At 42.1% G+C, this 17843-nt stretch overlaps 1 protein-coding gene across 3 annotated transcripts in view; it reads left to right on the forward strand.

Annotated features, from left to right (window-relative positions):
• The window catches only part of LOC134226093 (tumor necrosis factor alpha-induced protein 8-like protein), a 94733-nt gene continuing 76890 nt past the window's right edge, over positions 1 to 17843 (forward strand). Inside the window, exons 1-2 of one of the 3 annotated variants that reach the window (XM_062706639.1) lie at positions 1 to 128; positions 1300 to 1447. The gene's annotated coding sequence lies outside the window, so the exon portion shown is untranslated. Of the gene's footprint in view, positions 129 to 561; positions 581 to 1299; positions 1448 to 17843 lie in introns of those variants that run through there. The other 2 variants (XM_062706642.1, XM_062706640.1) reach the window with 2 other exon arrangements.

Below are 17843 nucleotides of genomic sequence, written 5' to 3' on the forward strand. Positions count from 1 at the left end.
TACGCATCGGCGACCAGCCCAACTCAACGGAACAAACAGCTGCCGTTCTCGTGGATTTGTCGTCTTCGAAAGAGCGAACCAAATTCAGTCAATTAGACACTACCTGGAGAAACGGACGTACGTACGACGTAGGTTTCGATTTTTTTTGTTATCCGGTTGCACTTTTGAATTGTGGATGATGAGGGGGAAATCGACTGCTAGAAGAATCATCTTTTGGAAGTCAGAAAAATAGGAAAAGAAATAGTGAACAACAGGTGCACAGAAGGCGCCGGGCCTCAGCTGTATTTGCACGCGTTTTGGCTACTTTGATTGTGGGGTGTCGTTAACGAAACAACAAGTTGTTGGTGAACTGCGATTTTGACGTGACCTCAAGTGATATTTTCGCATCAGCTTCTCTGAAGGGTTGAGTCACATGGCCGGTTGCATACCGAATCTCCGATGCTTGTCGTGTCTATTTGTCGGTAAACTAATTCAATTTGGGTGAATCAAGCTGAGTGCGATGAGGCATACAATGCACAATCGGCTTCTGAAGCATGTGTACGTAGCATTGCACATCTGAGAAGTGAATTGTTTTGGAAAGGTATCTCTGGCAGACACCGTGTCGTCTGGTGTAGATCGCGCGTAATCTTCCAGCGTATTGCATACACTGCAATTTGTTACCTAGGCATTGCTCCTATCTGGCTTGTTACAGGGGTATTTGCTATTTGGGTATAAATAGTTGCGATTCTCGTGGAATGAGGAAAATGATTTATTTATGATTTGATTGTCGTAAGAGGCTTGAAGCAGAAAGTACACCAAGAAGTGTATTTTCCTTCACAACGAATACCGAGTGTTCAGCTTTGATGAAGATTGTTACGTAGTTCGTAGTTCGCAATTGTTGTGGTTAAAGTATCAAAAATATAATAATATAGTGTCGATTGTAAAAGCCTCGTGCTACAAGAGCTTTGATTCAAGAATTTAACGAGAAAGCCTATACTACAGCAACACACGTACGCTTCGTTTAATTAGCTGAGTGATAAATTAAGTGTTTTGTCGTGAAGACCGAGAGTGATGAAAAAGCCAACATTGTCAGTGTGCCATATTAAGGAATGTGTCAATGTATAGCATTGCTGATAACAAGTATCAATAAAAGTTGAAGATAATTCTTGGCCTCCTTCACAGAACTGTAAATGAGTAACCAAGAGTCCGACCAAAGTTTGTACACAACGTCAAACAGTGATAGGGTATCAGCATTTTGGGACCGATCCAATGTTTCATAAATAGAAGTTTAGTGATTAATTATTTTCATCGATTTCTTAGGGGGGAAACAGTGTCACACATTAGAAAACACCTTGAAGTGTCAACTAGAAACCGCTCTGAGAATTTCCATCCTGCATCGGTATACATACATAGAAAAGAGAGAAGAAACAAAGGATACGATTGGGGAGACAACTAAAAGGAAGGAAGGGTGAGTATCCTGCACTCTCCTATTATGATTATTATTTATATACTATACAGTAATATCCCGATTTTATCACCCCCCTGGTGAATTTTGGGGTGATAAAACAGGGTATGTGACAAAATTGAAAAAAAAAAATATTTTCATTTTTACTAATTCATTCCACAAATATGAATCATTGTATGCCTTGGAAAGGCCAACTGCGTGAACAGTACCCATTATTTCTTGTCGAAATTGCTTACAGAATATTTCCCAGGAACTAAGAAGTCGTTTGTAATAAACTACAGGTGGTGAAAGTTATTTCATGAAAATCATTGTTGTTTTTGGTATTATTTACGAAAATAAAAAGAATGACAAATTTTTTTGGGGTGACAAAATCGGGACGTGATAAAATCGGGTCGAAAACGTGATAAAATCGGGGGTAGACAAAATCGGGGGTAGACAAAATCGGGTCAATACTGTATTATCAAGTTCATGCTTTTACTTTATTATTGTCCACGTCACGTTTTAATAAAAAATAGGAGATTTGGCTCAGGTCATAATAGTAGTTATTATAGTATTATAGATACCGCCGTGCTTTAAATGGGTTCGACCCCATGCCGCTCGGTAGGCGTATAACATGCGAACATTATATTAATACGAGCGTGTAAATAGCATGTGAGATGTGAGTGGATGTGATGGTCCTCGTAAAATCTTTGTGCCGTGACCGCTCCTAATTCTGCGCATTTTTAACAAAATGTTATGAAACAATGCAATGGTCCCGAAACTATCGCATAATAATGTTATTTACTCACGCATGGGGGCTATTTGGAACTAACATAAATATTTGACTTTCCTTAGGTTTTGAAAAAGTGCGCAGAATTAGGCCCTGGGTGCGCAGAATATGATGCTCGCAGTCTCATGGTATCTTTTTCTTGGCACATAAAGGGTTTTAGATTTTTCAAATATGTACTGGTTTGTTGACGGAACCTTAAAGAGAGTACCCGAGCAAAGCTTAAAATTGAATCGATAATTTGTTTGGATGTTGTGAAATAGTCGATTCTGATGACTAAGGTTGAATTATTTTTGGTCGAAGTTTTGGTGTCAGTTATCTTATTTTAATTGAATTTAATCAACAATATTTGAATTTATCGAACCCATTCCGATTATGTCAATATAACCCATCCCAAGTAGCATTTTAAGTTTTATAACTGTCATGAAAACCAATATTTGCTATTTATGGTTTTTATAAAACCAGCATAAAACCAAAATGTTACTGGGGATGTTTTAAATAATGGTTAGGATTTGTTAGATATATCATCTTCTAAGGGCATCTTTAGTAGAGTTATAAACTGTAGGGGAGTGCCATCTTCAACAGACGTAGTTTTAAAATTCGAACAATTTTGTTTATAAAACTTGAATGCTGCTCAGTTTATTTCTGCACGAATTTGAAACAGTTTTTATTTTGTTCAAAACAACAGTAGATCGCTGCAACTTTCTAACATATAAAAAGGGAATGCATCTTCAGTAGCAGTCAAGGATGTTATCGATCATTAAGTAATCTGCCGTCAATCGTTTAGTAGTTTGTCAATAACTCATTCCAGATTCCTAATTTCAAAATGTATTGTATGGTGGAATTTTATACTTTCGAATGATCGACTGTTTATTGTTATTTTAACTTAAAACGGCTACGCAGTCTTTAATTTTTAAAACAAGATTTATGGAGAAGCCCGAGTAAAGACAGTAAACCCGGTTCTACCTAGGATTAAAGGACTACCAAAAATCCATAAACCCGGCAAGGAGATGCGAGAGATAGTTTCATCAGTGGGTTCCCCTACCCAAAACATAGCCAAATGGTTGGTAAAGGAGTTCCAAAGTATGCCGAAACCATTCCCCAGCAGGTCAGTCATCAACACCCAGGAGTTCGCCCAGAAGCTGTTGGAATCAGGACACATCGAAGAAGAGGACATAATGGTATCATTCGACGTAGCGGCATTGTTCCCTAGCGTTCCAGTGAAAGATGCTCTGAATCTTCTAGAGGATTGGCTGCTAACACAAAGGACGGAAACAACATGGCGAGGAAAGGTGAAGATGTACCTAAATCTGGCAAGGCTATGCATGACGGAGAACTACTTCACATTTCGTGGCAACTACTACAAACAGACGAAAGGAGCACCGATGGAAATCCGCTATCACCGTTTTTGTGCGAACTGTTCATGGCGAATCTGGAGAACAACCTACAAGAACAAGGAATACTACCCCAGAAGTGGTGGAGATACGTCGACGACATTTTCAGCATCATCAACCGAAAGGATCTACCCAGGATTTTGGAAGCGATAAACAACGTGCATAAGGACATCAAATTTACCTTCGAAGAGGAAAAGAAGGTAAACTACCTTTCTTGGATCTACTAGTCATCAGGGAAGCAAATACAACATTGAGCCTCGAAATCTACAGGAAGCCCACGAACACCATGAGAGTCATCCCATATACATCGAACCATTCGTACCAACATAAAATGGCAGCATTTCATCACATGATCCACAGGATGCAGACGATACCCCTGAGCGAAGAAGGAAAAACGAAGGAACTACAATACATCTTGGAAACAGCGAAGATCAACGGATACCAGGAGAGGACTATACGAGCGATCATCAACAAGAAGGAAAGGACCCTACGACGAAATGGACATACAACGCGGACACCGATAGAGGAGCCGCTGAAAAGAGTATCGGTCCCATATGATAAACACATCACCAACCAGCTACGCCCTCGACTAAGGAAATTTGGCATCGATCTAGTATTCTCCAGTAGAAGCAACCAACTCAAGTCTCTATTGGGTTCAACGAAGGATAAAGTAGAAATGTTGAATAAGGCAGGCGTTTATAAGATAAGTTGTTCCCAATGTGAAAAAAATCTATGTAGGCCAAACAAAAAGATCATTAGATATAAGGTTCAAGGAACATATGGCGGAAGTGAGTAAGGCGAAAAGAGAAAACGATAAGGGATTACATTACGAATTTAGATCTAAGGTAGCAGAGCATGTGTATAAGGAAAATCACCCAATTACGGCATCAAATATTAAAATCTTAAGAAATGTCTCTTCCCCATGGAAACTCGATGTAGCTGAGAGTTTGGAAATCCACCGACAGGTACAAACAGCGCTGTTGAATAAGGATCAGGGAAATGGCAGCTCTTGGCTCTTCAAGTTTCTACCTAAACAATAAAGTAATTTACTGTATAGGTAAATAAAGTAGGCAAATAAGATTAGATTAGGTACCTAGCGTAGTATAAATAGTGTAAGTTGCGATTGTTTTCTTCAAGTCGAGTCAAGTACAAGACACTGAAGACGACCACACAGTTGTGGTCGAAATACGTATCTGCAAAGATAACGAAAATTAACTGGTGGAATTAAATGGACAGTACTTAATTCGTCTTAGACGGTTTAATACATTCCACTAAACGAGCTTAATATATTTTTCTGAAGATTTATATTTGTCCAACGTTTCGACACCAACCCCGTGTCGAAACGTTGGACAAATATAAATCTTGTTTTAATACTTAAAGACTACGTAGCCGTTTTAAGTTAAAAAAAAGGTGGAATTTTAGTGCGCAGGTTTTTCTACAACTCTCCTTAACAGGTCGATGTTCGAATTCCACTACTAAAGGAGTTACGGTGCTAGTTGCTATACTTATACTAAATGATAACAAAATATGCAGTCATTTAGTCTAAGTTACTGCTACTAGCGCTATAGCTCCGTTATAAGTGAAATTCAAAAAACGAACTGTTAGGCAGAGTTGTAGATAAACCTTTGCACTAGAAGTCCACCATACAAAACATTTTGAAATTTGGCTTCTGGAATGAGTTGCGTTGCGTTGCGTTGCGTTGTAACGGAGTATTTCGTAGATTGCATACTGATAGTTGTCATGTATATTCTTTACCTTTCTTACCCCAATTGCTTATGGATTTCCATTTGGGATTCAATGGAAATCCAATTGGGGGTCCAAAATGATAAAACATGAAAGCTATCATTGCCGGCCACGCCCATCTTCTCCGTTACTAGGAAAGGGAAGGAAATGATGATATGACATCTACTTAACGAGAGGCCAGCGACTCACCGACGCCCTCATAGATGTCAAGAAATTGGATGGTGGGTAGGGTATGTGGTTTAGGAGTATCATTATAAGCAAATGATAGAAAATTTGTGGAAATACGTTGGGAGTGACTCTGCTAAGAAATTTATGTCACTCCATTATCCTTGCCGATGATTTTCCTCGGATGGGGCGAAGGTATTAGCCTTGCCCTGGCTAATAGCCTAGGTTTAAGCGCCTTTGCTCGCTCTCTGAAACGAAAAAAGAGCAAAAAGAAATTAAATTCCCCCTGATATGATAATGATTTTGATCAACAAATGAATTCAAGTTGGATGAATAAATGATCGAACGGCTGCAAACAAGCCTCTATTGACGTAGCAGAAGCAAACCAGCCTCAATACGACAGGCAGAAGCACATGTTTGTGATTCAAACGCGATCGACTGTTGTTCAATTTCGATACACATAGTTGGGTAGAGAGAAAAGATGGGAAATATTGCTAAAGTAGGATTCGATGGATAGATAAATTCCTGATGATACAGGCTTCTGCATTTATTCGTCAGCACAAGTTCATTTGTCAACAAAGTATTGTTGTCCCATATACAACAACTCTATGTTGGTGCCGATCCACAGAACAGACGTTGATGCGAAAGCCTCCGATATCATTGAAACCGGTGAAATGTAGAAAATATTTTACAAGTCTGTACTTAAAATATGGACACAAACACCTGGAGACAACATAGAGTCAGCCCTTGCAACTACCGAGCGGCAACATACGCATACATAATTCACACAATGTCATATAAACTAATCTCCTAAGAACAGGGCACTCACAAATAATAGAAAAAAAAAATGTGCAAAACTGGTACCCAATTTTTCAATTTACAATAAAAAAACATGTTTCGTTACTGATAGTAATATGAAGATGATGAAAATGAGTTAAAAGGGTCTAATTGGTTGGATCTTACTTGAATAGTTCAATTATTGGCGTCCACTCCTCGAACGATGGTGTAGACTTGCATGGGATTCAAACAGCATCACTTCGCTTCACCGTCGGCTGCTCTTGAATAAGTCGCCTCAGTTCCACAACGCAGAATCCCGCTGTATGCCTCCTTAACCTTTCCCAGTACATACATGTCTCATCAATTTCGCTGAATCTTGGGCTGCATGAAATTCTTGGAATAGGTCTCCAGGGTGAGCTGATCCTTGTCTCCCATCGTTCAAAACAAATGTCACTCCTCGCTATACTTTGGATTGAAATTGTCCAGGTATTTATTTCACTTCATTTATTTTTTGACGTGAGGAAAAAGTTTTACGTCCGAATTTCACCAAAGCTTGCTGAGACCTCTTTGCACTAGAAGTCCACCATACAAAACATTTTGAAATTTGGCTTCTGGAATGAGTTATTGACAAACTACTAAATGATGGAAGGCAGATTACTAAATGATCGATAACATCCTTGGTAGCAGTTACACATGTTTAATAATGATAAACAAAAATATGATCCGATGCTATATTCAAACGTCAAATGGCTGTGATGTCGATGAAACTGAATTTTTTTAAGCTGATGTGATCTACATTTGTTTTTAACGGATATACCCCGTTAGGCATAAGTACGTTAGGCATAAGGACGATAGGCATAAGTACGTTAGGCATAATGGACGTTAGGCATAACGGACGTTAGGCATAATCTGGGTGGTGCGGATAGAATCGATTTGGTTGTCAAACTGAAGCCATAATTTTCTATTGTGCCGGAGCCAAACATTGAAGATTGTGGTTATGTTCGTTTCTGATCTAATATTGAGAAGTATTGTTATTATTTTGGGAAAAAATAAAAATAAACTTTGTTTGAGTTTTGTATTCTTTGTAACAAATATTCTCACATTATATTTCGAGTGGAAAATTAGTGGAAATGCAACTAAAAAGCACTCGTTACGAAATTTCACGATATTCAGCAGCTGATTGGAGCATGAATGTATGTAAACAATCGTAAAGTCATGTAGAGTCTAGCGCATTTGTGCGCCCTCATGCAGCGTGGGAAGAGAAATTCGAAGAGCGGGAAATATTTGACAGCCAAGTAACTGCAAAATAATTTTGTTTATGGGAGTGATTTCAAAATATCCCTCAGCTCGCTTGAGCGCAGAAAAGCGGCTCTATCCGCAGCACCCAGGGCATAATGTACGTTGGGCATATTGGACGTTAGGCAAAAAATGGCACAAAGAACAGCCCATGACATTAGGGAGGCAAAATGCTAACGTGCCTAACGTACATTATGCGTATCGTCCGTTATGCCTAACGTCCATTATGCCTAACGTACTTATCCCTAACGTCTTTATGCCTAACGTCGTGGACCCGTTTTTAACTAATTATACCTTGAGTAAATTCTGTTGCAAATTCGAGCAAAAATACAACTGAGCCGTATTCCAGTTCCAATGCCATTTGTGTGATCTTTAGCAAGGACTATTTGCAATCTAGCAGCTACTGCAGTACTTTGTGTTCTTTTAGCATGGGTGAAGAGTTTCCGGGTTTTTATCCGCATCTTTTGGAGATTGGTATCCCACTAAGGTACGTCTCTGTTTGAAGAAAGCTCCTTAGCATCGCAGCTGTATTAATGAGATTGCAATATCAAGCAAGAAAGTAGCTTACAACCATTACAAAAGTTTAACCGTTTCAGGACGATTTTTTTTAACATAGATTTAATGTACAGATTTGGAGTTTTCCGCTCAATCCTGCCAAAACTAGTAAAGAAAGAACTAAAAAGGTGTTGAAATATTGTTTTCGTTGTCCTAGGCCGTCAAAACTGTTCTGGAGTACATATCTTCGAATGCATCAGAAAATATCTCTAGAAACAAAATGTCCAAAGCTGAGAATAGAAGAATGAGCTGAGAATATCCAAAAATATATATGTGATCATAAGACATGAAATCATCGAGTTTTTAATTAACGTAACCTATTTCAGGGTCTCCAATACGGCCTGGAGTTCAGAACATACAATCGATGTATTCGTGCAGCCCTTAACTTCCCAGCAGGTCCATTGAACGGATAGGATTACTTTTAGAAACTACTACAAGCCTTTTTGGTTCTCCAAAACGCCATGGAGCTAAAAACATACGATCTATCCGATCAATCAGGTCCTGAACGATTTATCCGTGCATTGCCTAACATCCCAGCAGGGCCATTGAGCTGATAGGATTTCATTTATAACAAAATTTTTACAAACTACTGCAGGGCTTTTGGGTTCTCCAAAACATCCTGGACTTCAAAACATGCTCAACTTTCCCACCTTACATGTGCTTAAGTTAAAGGTGCTCAAGTTTCCCGCGTTACATGTTGAATTTGTGATATCCAATTTCCAGTTAGTTTTCCTGGGATACCTTTTGGTTGCACTGTTGCAAGTTACCCCACTCGGATGTTCGAGAGAGTTTATCACATTTTTTCAAGGTTTGTTGCTTAATTCATACAACTTTTAACACGCAGTTTTGTTAAGCCTTGAGTACCTTTCAGCCTTATTTTTATGTTGAATTAACTAAAAGCTTTTAAAGCATTCATCTTAAAAACTATATCGAATTTTATTTTTGCTATCACATGATAAGTTTAATAGCTTTGATGTTCAGTTTAAAAATCAGAAGGGTTGTGTACAAGACACGACCGCGAGGTAGACGTTGGACAACGTAAGGCTATCATTGCGATGGATCTTTCTGCCGTCACTAATCGTTTGTGTTTTGAAGTTTGAACTTTCAACAATAAGCTTTTTTGTAGTAGTTGGTCTTGAAAAGAACGGATTTATTTTCAATAATGCGTATTTCCAATCACATAAAGCAACAAACCAAATCCGAAACTTGAGAGAAAACTTCACTGGAGTGCTGCTGATGCTGATGATGACGACTCCCACATAACTCACGCCGTCGTTGGGAATAAAATTTCCTACAGCAACTCCACCGATGCCAATACTGGGATTGCTCTCCCCTCTCTGCGACATCTCGAGCAAAATGGAATGCGCGCGCGTGAAAGTAACTTTCTTGTAATCAATAAAGAAGGCCCATTAGTCCCGCCTCATTGTTGATTGTTTATGTAAATATTATGTGTAACAATAACACTCACCATAGAGGGGAAGACACAGGGTTTTTCGCAGACATGTTTGTTGTTCGAGACGTCACAAAGAGCGAAGAGTGGTTCCAGCATCGGCATCGGTGGAGTTGCTGCAAGAAATTTTATTCCCATCGTGTGGTCGTTGTCGTCAGCATCAGCAGCACTCCAGTGACATATTCTCGCAACATTCGGGCTATCGGTTGGGTGTTCCGCTAAATACTATGACGACTGTGCGAATGCTCGGTTTAGAAACACTCAGAAATCCATGAATGTTGCGACCAAAGAAGTGAATGATGTTTATCAAAAGCTTGTTGAAGATCTGAAAACGGAGATAAACAGAAGAACTAAGACTAGAGACCCAAAGGGGCTTTAACAAACTTTCTCCGGCGATCCTATCTTCTGCTTCGAATCGGTTTCAGTTCTGCAGCCGACCTGCTTTTAAGAGAACGCGTGAAAGTGGGCCCTCCTTAGCCGTGCGGTAAGACGCGCGGCTACAAAGCAAGACAATGCTAAGGGTGGCTGGGTTCGATTCCCGGTGCCGGTCTAGGCAATTTTCGGATTGGAAATCGTCTCGACTTCCCTGGGCATAAAAGTATCATCGTGCTAGCCTCATGATATATGAATGCAAAAATGGTAACTTGGCTTAGAAACCTCGCAGTTAATAACTGTGGAAGTGCTTAATGAACACTAAGCTGCGAAGCGGCTCTGTCCCAGTGTGGGGATGTAATGTCAATAAGAAGAAGAAGTGAAAGTATCGAGACGGTTTTGCCGGTACCCGATAGACCTTCAAAAGTTCTTCGCGGCACAAGCCAATCTGCCAGCGCTTCAGCGGGTCTCAATGAAAACCCGGAGAGTAAGTTTTGGGTTTACTTGACGAAAATCTCACCCGAAGCTACTGAAGACGACGTTGTGAATCTTGCCAAGTACTGCTTGAATACCGAGCATGTTGTTGCTAAAGTGTTGGTGCCGAGAGGACCCACTTTACTACGTTGACATTCATCTCGTTCAAGGTGGGGGTGAGTCTGAACTTGAAAACAAAAGCCATGGATCCCTCCACCTGGCCTCCTGAAATACAATTTCGCGAATTTGTGGATACAAATGAAAATACTCGACATTTTTGGAAGCCACACCAGAGCACGGATCCAGGATCATCGAATATCCCTCTCTTAACCACTAATCCACGCTCACAACAACCGTTCACTCATAGAGCCACTCCTTCATCCCACACCAGACCCACCAGTTTTTAATTCCTCCCCAGTTTGCACTCAGACTCCAGTTTCATCATTCCTGGTGTATTACCAAAATGTGCGAGGCTTGAGAACCAAGACAAACAAGCTCTTTCTCGAACTGAGTAGCTGTGATTATGACATTGTTGCCTTCACGGAAACCTGGGGTGGCATTGCGCATCTCGATTCGAACGTAATTTTATCGAGTCGAACATGTTTGGTATTACGGCTTTCGATTCGATCTCGAAAACGACTCATCGTTCGAGTATGCTCGAGGAGGTACAAGAATAACGAGATGTTTTGGCATTATGGATACTCGATAGCACACTGAAAAACGACTCAAGTCGAATGAAAAACACTCGTCACCTTTCTAGCTTTCGAATGTTGTTCGAGAGTCATTTCTTGCTGAAAGTTTATATCTATATTTGTTATTATTTCTCTACGGAAAAAGAATAAATGTTTCATTATTGTATCTTGAAGGAAATAATGTCATTAGTATACCTATTTTTATAGTTTGCAGACAATATGCAATCTCTAATTATCCCGAAATCCGCGTAAAAACTAAAATTCAACTAAAATCTTTTTTTTGTAGTTTTCACGTATTTCTTGACGATTTCGAAAAAACCGATGGGGAAAATCTGCGTAAAAACGTGTATATTCTAAAATCTACGTAAAAATAATTGAGTTAAATAACAAAAAACGCACAAGAGATAACCCAAGTGCATTTAAATAAAACACATGGAAACATCAAAGTAATTTATTATCGAATCCTTCTTTATGGCCCGTTTACATATTCGCTAGTTCTAGCGGACAATGCACTATCCGACAGTACTAGCGCAAAATTAGCGTAATGTGAACAGGAATTGTCATTTACTAATAGTGGGCCATTGGCTTTAAATTATTTAGCTCAAAATTTGATCTGTGGCATATGACCCGTTTACATATTCGCTAGTTCTAGCGGACAATGCACTCCGACAATACTTGCACGATATTAGCACAATGTAAACAGTAATTGTCTCCGCTAAAAAGAGTTTACATTATGCTAATTTAGCGCTAGAATTGTCGGATAATGCATTGACCTCTAGAACTAGATAATATATAAACGGGCCAATAAAACATAAAACTTATAATTTGTGTCGTAACAATATCTCAATCTACAAAACATATCGTATCGGCATAATGTTTGCAACTGCTCAATAAATAATATTCCTTTTTATAGTCATTGAGCACAATTTGCTTATTTATACATTAACCGCCAATTCATGCCCTGATGCCTTTCCAACAGGCAACATGCTACATTCAGATGAAATTACTCTTTTTCTCTCTGTTTACTCACATTCGCCATGCGTTGAAGGTTGTCTCTCCAGCGGGCGGCACACTAAACACGGAGACAGCTATCTCTTATTCTCTCTGTTTACATTTCGTTTGACAGAAGATACTCGATTGAACTAGTACAGCACCATTCGAAATCTTGTACTGCGACTGAATGAAGTCGAACGAAATACATAATGCCGCAATTTTTTCGAAACGAATGCAAAAACGTACGAACCGAGTGATTCGATTCGAGATGCACAATGCCACCCCTGGTTTCACAGCGGGATTCATAATGGCGAGTTGTCCGGAAATTACGAAATTGCGCAATCATTCGACGAGTGTTCTCCAGCGTGGCGGTGGAGTACTAATAGCAGTTAAACAGCAGTTCCACAGTGAAATAGTTCCGATTGCGCTTGAAACTGGCCGGGAGCAGATTACTGTTTGCATCAAGCTACCGACTAAAACTGTTTTTGTCTGCTGCGTTTATGTTAGACCCAATTCGGATCCAGCGGTTAATGAGCAGCACTCCTCTTGTGTAAACGAACTGTGTAACATTACCTCTAGTAACGATATCTTAGTTCTACTCGGCGACTATAACTTGCCGCATCTGTCGTGGCGCTACGACGCAGATATTGCCTCATACTTGCCAACCAATGCTTCCTCTGAATCTGAAGTCTCTCTTACGGAATCTGTACTTGCTTCTGGCCTCTTTCAAGTGTCGCATATTCTTAATCAAAACTCACGGCTCCTCGATCTAGCATTTGAGCCTCCCACACCTATTCTGAAAGCCGATGCACATCATAAGCCTGTGAGACCAGAGGCAGGTTACGAAGCGGAATCACGTCGTTCGGAGGAATAAAACACGGGAAAATACGGGACAATCGGAGACTTCTAAAAAAGCACGCGGCGTCGTTGCGAAACGTTTTTATATTTTGACATTTACCTTCGACAAAGTATTAACAACATAGGTATGGTATTAATTTAGTAATGCGCGATCTTGGGGCGCAAAGTGGATGATAGAGTGGCGCACCGTTGTACTCACTAACACTCCTCCTCAACGTAACGTCCTCAATCAGCCACGAGTCCAATTAGCTTAGCGAATCGGGTATGTTTCACCGCATCAAGCGGCTTGGTAAGAATATCCGCCTTCATCACTTCAGTGGGACAGTATTTCAGATGCACTACACCTTGTTCAACCAAGTCACGGATGAAGCACTGTTTGGTCTCGATGTGTTTCGACCTCTTATTTGTTCTTTCGGACTGAACGAAGTTTAAACAGCCCTGGTTGTCTTCGTTTATCAGAGTCGGTTCGGTTTGCTTTTCGCCCAGATCTTTGAGAAGACGTCGCGTCCACACCACCTCCTGGCATGCTTCGCCAAGGGCGACGTATTCGGCCTCCATTGAGGATAGGCTGACACATCCCTGCCTTCGGCTTGTCCAGGTCACAGCTCCTCCTCCAAAAAACAATATGTATCCGGTCATCGACTTCCTGGTTCTGGGGTCACCGGCCCAATCGGAATCTGTAAACACCTCCAGATTGTTAGCCGTTTCACCTCCTAGTCGCAGTCTCCAGTCTGCTGTCCCCTTAAGATATCTGACCACTCTTTTGGCCGCTGTCCAGTCGCTTTCCTTCGGTGCCTCGAAGCTCCTACCCAATATTGAAATGCTTGCTGCGATATCGGGTCGAGCACAGGTTGCAACGTACATCAGAGCTCCTACAATGCTACGGTATTTGGTATTATCAGCAAACTCTTTGCCCTTCTCTTCAATCTTCATATAGCCTGTGTCCATTGGCGTTCGGGCAACCTTTGCGTTCTCGAGTCCCAGACTCAGAATCAACTTGTGGATGTACTGCTGTACTCCCAGACTGAATACTCCATCGGCGTCTCTGCGGATCTCCAAACCCAAAAAATACTTGGGATCTCCGAGCCAATTCACCTCAAAGTGGTTCTTCAGTTCATGGTACACTCGCTTTATCTCCTCCTCAAATGCACAGCCAATTAACAAATCGTCAACGTACACTAGGAGATACACTTTCCGTCCATTTCGGGTCATAACGAACAAACAGGGATCGGCGGAACTTGCGGTAAAGCCCATTGCAGTCAACACACCAGACAATTTCTTGTTCCAGCAGCGAGCGGACTGCTTAAGCCCGTAAATGCTTCTCCGCAAACGGCACACCTTCTTCTCTTGTCCCCGCACAACGTAGCCAGGTGGCTGCCGCATATACACCTCCTCTTGGATATCGCCGTACAGGTATGCTGTTTTGATATCAAGGTGTTTCAATACTAATCGATCTCTACCAGCTATCACCAATAGCGTTCGTAATGTCGAATGTCGAGTAACAGGAGCGAAAATCTCGTCGTAGTCGACACCAAACTTCTGCACATGGCCTTGAGCCACCACGCGAGCTTTGAAGCGTGTTAGCTGACCAGTTTCGTTCTGTTTTACTTTAAACACCCATCGACTGCCTACAACCTTTCGCCCTGCTGGTAAATCCGTAAGTACCCAGGTACCGTTGCGCTTATGCGATCGGATTTCGTCATCCATCGCCTGCTTCCAGGACTCACGTTCCGCACACCTTACTGCTTCGTCATAGGACATAGGTTCTTTCACAATCTGCGTAGCCGCACCAACCACGAATTCAGAATATCGATCTGGCAATTTTCCACGATTTTTACGCTTTCCGTGCGTCTCACTCACTGTATTTGAATCGTCATCATCACTCATGGAGCTGTCATAGTCAATGTCACACACTTGCTCACGTTTGATTGTCAAAGGATCTTCGGCCATTTCAGGCTCTTCCACTTGGAATTCTTCACACTCATCATATTCTTCGTCGTTCGACTCTTCATACTCTTCACCTCGTACAGGGTCAGCATCCGGAATCTCATCACGATCCTCCAGCTTCCGTGCAGGTATCAGCGAAATACCATCTTCTTCTACCAAGTATCGCTTTCCGTCAGCTCGTACATCAGCCTCGCCTAACTCAAGAAACCGAGCGTCTCGGCTTATGATGACTTTCTGCGTCGCCAGATCGACGAATCGATAGGCTTTATGCTGATCAGAATACCCTATGAAAGTCAACTTCTTGGCTTTACGTTCGAACTTCCTCGTTTCACCGCTGGGATGTGAACCCACGCACTGCTGCCGTACACCCGCAAGTGATCCAACTTGGGCTTCCTTCCATGCCAATTTTCGAATGGAGTAGCATCGACCGACTTGGATGGCAGTCTGTTCTGCAGGTAGGCTGCTGTCAGAACTGCCTCACCCCAAAACTGATGATTCAACTTCGCATCTAGAAGCATTGCGGTGGCCATTTCCTGCAGGTATCTGTTGCGCCGCTCGGCAACGCCGTTCTGCTGGGGTGTGTACGCGGTCGTAAATTGAGCCTTTATCCCCTCAGCAGCGAAAAACCTCTGTAAACGCTCATTGGCGTATTCACCGCCGCCATCGGAACGCACAATACGTGGCTTCCTGCCAAAAAGGTTTTCTACATACCTGACATATTCCATCAATCGATCTGTCGCCTCAGATTTCTTGCTCAGCAAATACACGACGGTATATCGGCTGTAATCATCGATTACCGTCATGAGGAAACGTTTTCCGCCCGGTGTTGTGGTGCGCATCGGGCCACACAAGTCAGTGTGCACCAGATCGAGAACCTTCGATGACTTTCTTTCGGCTGCCTTAGGGATGGCCGTTCGTGGCAACTTACCCTCGAGGCACACTTCGCATGTAAGACGAATGCCACAGTCCTTCACCTTAACACCATCAGCAAGATTCTGCTTACACATTTTTTGCACTACCGTGGGGTCCCGATGCCCAAATCTTCGGTGCCACTGATGCTGGCACAGCTCATTGTGTTCAGTGCTGGCTACACTTCGCACGACTTCTGACACTTCCAAGTGATACACACATCCGCGAAGATTACCCTTGGCAACCACTTTACCAGAATTGTCTACAATGTCACAACAGTTCTTCGCGAAAATCACAGTTAGTCCTTTTCCGATAAGCTTCGGCACAGACACCAAGCTGCTGCTCAACGATGGCACGTACAGCACATCACTAAGTGTGATTTCTACTCTCCCCCCACAGCCATCGACACCATACACTACCACTTTGCCGCATCCTGCAGCCTTTACTGTGGTACCGTTCGCCAACGAAACGTCCGGAGTAACACTTTTGTCAAACGAGCTGAAACACTTTCGATCGTTGCTCATGTGCGCGGTCGCACCGCTATCAATAACCCAATGGCACTTTTGTTTCTGCCCAATCATGAACAACATCGCACTGGTACACTCCGCGCTCACTTGCTTCGCCCTATAGCGGCTCTTCTCTTGCTCTTTAGGGTTTTTCTTCGCTTGCAGCAACCGACAGTTGCGACGCAGGTGGCCTTTCTTCTTACAATAGAAGCACACCTTTTCCGAAACACTGATCGAGTCTTTAACGTCACTTTTCATCACGCGCACTTGCGACGAACCACCACCCCGCTCTTTTCGCCTTTCGTGTTCGTCAAGAAGCTTCGATTTGACGAGCTCGGATGTCAAATCTTCGTCAGAGCGACTCTCTAACGCTGTTACAAGTCCACTATACGACTCAGGTAAACTGCGAAGCATCATCGCAATTTTCAGTGGTTGCTCCAACTTCATGTCAGCATTCTCCAGTCGACAAAAAAGTTCTTCAATCTCAAGCAAATGGGCCTCCATGTCACCCCCTTCTTCTAGATTTAGGTTGCACAACTTTCGCAGTAAACTCACACGAGAGGTGACGGTCACTTTCTCGTGATAATCCCGAAGTGCCGTCCAGAAATCTTGAGCATTCTCAGCACCCTTCACGAGGCTATATTGGCTTTCTTCTATACATAGCCCCATGGTAGCCCTCGCCTTTTTGTCATCCTTTGACCACCTAGACGTCACGGGCTGCGGCATTGGTTCTTCAACCACGTACCAAAGCTCTTCACGGGTCAAGAGCATCTCCATTCTGAACTTCCATGACTGGTAGTTTTGGTTGTTCAGTTTGGAGAATTTGCTCAACGCTTCCATCCCGTTATACACAATTTGTTCGACCCGGCAAAGCACACGCACACTAATGCACCGCGGAAGCACCCGCCGAACGAAAAAAAACGAGCCGAATCACGCACAAACTTTGCACCGGAAAAACGATCGAAAAAACACTTTTCCTCGGAACTTCTACCTGGGCACAAAACCTGTGAGACCAGAGGCAGGTTACGAAGCGGAATCACGTCGTTCGGAGGAATAAAACACGGGAAAATACGGGACAATCGGAGACTTCTAAAAAAGCACGCGGCGTCGTTGCGAAACGTTTTTATATTTTGACATTTACCTTCGACAAAGTATTAACAACATAGGTATGGTATTAATTTAGTAATGCGCGATCTTGGGGCGCAAAGTGGATGATAGAGTGGCGCACCGTTGTACTCACTAACAAAGCCGTTGTTGCTGAATTTCTTACTGCCACCAGTACCTTCCGTTGGTGACTTCGAGGACATGTAGTTCGACTTCCGACAATATGTTGTAAATGCAGTTTGTAGACGTATATCTGACGTCGATTGGAATTCCTTGTTTTGTGATTGTTATGCGGATGATGCGCTTTGCAGATTCTATGAAGTCATCTACAATGTAATTCGTGAACATGTTCCGCGGAGAAATCGCTGTTAGTTCCGTGATACTCAACCATGGTGGAA

The sequence above is a fragment of the Armigeres subalbatus genome, chromosome 3 (genome assembly GCF_024139115.2).
Source record: "Armigeres subalbatus isolate Guangzhou_Male chromosome 3, GZ_Asu_2, whole genome shotgun sequence".
Classification (NCBI taxonomy): Eukaryota; Metazoa; Arthropoda; class Insecta; order Diptera; family Culicidae; genus Armigeres; species Armigeres subalbatus.